This window comes from Triticum urartu, chromosome 3A (genome assembly GCF_056163025.1).
Source record: "Triticum urartu cultivar PI428250 chromosome 3A, HENAU_Tu73, whole genome shotgun sequence".
In the NCBI taxonomy this organism is placed as follows: Eukaryota; Viridiplantae; Streptophyta; class Magnoliopsida; order Poales; family Poaceae; genus Triticum; species Triticum urartu.
In genome coordinates, this window is record NC_141875.1 from 566,843,049 (window position 1) to 566,845,439 (window position 2,391).

The following is a 2,391-nucleotide window of genomic DNA, read 5'->3' on the forward strand; positions in this document are numbered from 1 at the left end:
AGCTTGATTACCCGGGCGTCACAATTCTCCTCCACTACAAGAAATCTCGTCCCGAGATTTAGGAGGGAGTAAGGGGGAGGGATTGGGTTACGAAAAATCTAACAGATCTTCTCGGTCTTGGTTGCTCTTCTTGAAGAGGTCGATCCATTACATTGACGTCTTCATTTCCCTGCTTCAGGTCATCATGGTGATGTCGTCCTTTTCTCGGGAACTCCAACGTACTTACGAATAGGTAAGGGGCAGCTCGGCTACGACAGAATGCTTATGAGGGAAACAATCTGGGGGTTAACCCATGAATGAGCGTAAGATTATCTCTCGAACTGAACATATCAAATACATCAAGAGTAAGGTACGAAGGTACAATAAGAGGTTCCAAGCGGATAGATAGTTGCTCGAAGTCTGAACCAGAGTGAGAAAGGGTTCAGAGTAACGAGAGTAAGTATTGCGTCCGATACCAGAATTGATCACTAGGAATGTGGCTCGCAAATTACATACGAAACGAAGCGCAAGGGATAACTTCGAAACAGGGATGTACAGGAGAGTCAGGTTCCGATCCTGTGGAACTGTGGGTTATGGGTCCACCATGTGGGTTAAAAGTAGAAGGAGCGGTGACATCTTGCTCGGTCATGACAGCAAGGCATGTCAAAAGGGTAGCCTATCAATTATGTCGGCAACAACGTTGGTACCAAGGGCGAGGGGCGAAGAGAACTATCTTCCTACTCGTTGAACGAGGCGGACCAATAGGCAAGGTTCTCGTCCATCGGTGGTTACCAGAATGTCAACAACAATAGTAACAGGGTCTTACTGACAGAGTTGTACACTGAGGTGCGTATAAAAGCGGTGACTTATTACTTCTTAGATCATATAAACCTCAAGAAGGCTAAACAAAACAATGGAAAGGAAAATGTGATTATTAGGTTAAACAGATCAATGGGAAGGAAAATGTGTTTAAACACATATTTCAGGGGTATATCCTTCCCAAGAACAAGCAGAGCATGATATCCATGATAGGATATAATTGTAGAAAACCATTTTGGTAACAGGAGAGAAATTTCATGACATTACCCAAACAACGGTGTTAGGATAACTGATGAAGAAAATGCAGCATTGTGCTTCAAATGTTCCTTTTGAAGATCCGAGTACCACATACATGCTTCGAGATAGCATTGACATGGTCATCAGGTAAGGATCAGGCTATGGATACACAAAGGATCCATCAGGAACAACTTATAGAATAAGTCTTACCATTTTCTCATGGAAGAAAGGATAACCTTACTAAAATGGAAACTATAACCCCAAGTCCTCCGGCCAGGTGTGATGGGCATGACATCACCTTACCAATATATAAGGACCAGTGTTATAACTCTTGGAGATATGTCCCAACCATCATATCTGACCGGGATTCATATCTGATTGGTGTTAGGATATCTCAGACTTGGGGTGCCTGAGAAGAAGAGGTGCAACACAAGTGATGAGATGACATTATATGACTCTTGGGAAATGAACTATGAAAGCGAGTCCCGATCAAGGGTTCATCATTAAGCCAAGGGGAGGATGAGGAAGTGGCTGATGGACTCAGCAATAATTCAACGAGGTATCCAAAAGGATGCATCTCCACAATTATGTGGATAAGGAGATAGCATTTGTCAGATCAAATAATATAATGAAGTATGCTCGAGGAAAACATACACAATTAAACATTGGTTGAAAGGTGCCCCCAAAATATGGGTTGGGTTGCACGACCAACGTCAGAATGGTGATTCAATAATCAATAGTCTAAGAACGAACGGCCGACCATTAACTTCAAAGCAATAGGGATGCTAGAAGGTCAGAATCCAAACAGCACCGTTCACTTGTTGGTACACCGGTTGGAATCAACACGAGGATCAAGAAAGAATGGTGATGACGAGAAGCATCACTATACCAAGAATTATTAAGAGGTGGAGCAATTCTCACAACATCCACGACATAACAGATGGTGATACTCCAAGGTAGAACATATCATAAGCTAGATAGTAAGGAAATCAAGATACAACACAAAATATGAACAAGTTTGTGTTGGGGGAAGGCAAGAATTGTTGTAGATGATAACACAATTCATCGAGGGGCAAGGATGGTACTTCTCATCCTGAATTTTGACACACAACTTGGAAGAAGTCAAATTGTTGACAATGATCACGACAAATTTGTCGAGAGGTTTTCAAGAAGATGTAATTGATCGATGACGACATCAAGTCAAAGGAATGATCAAAGCGAAAGGTTATTGGAACCACGGGTAGGACACAAACTCGAAATCAAGTTTGCTGTTCAAGGAGAAGTGATATGACGAGGAAGATCGATGCAAGATTAGCTCACTGTCGAAATTTGTGCTCTGGGAAGAAGGACCAGGTA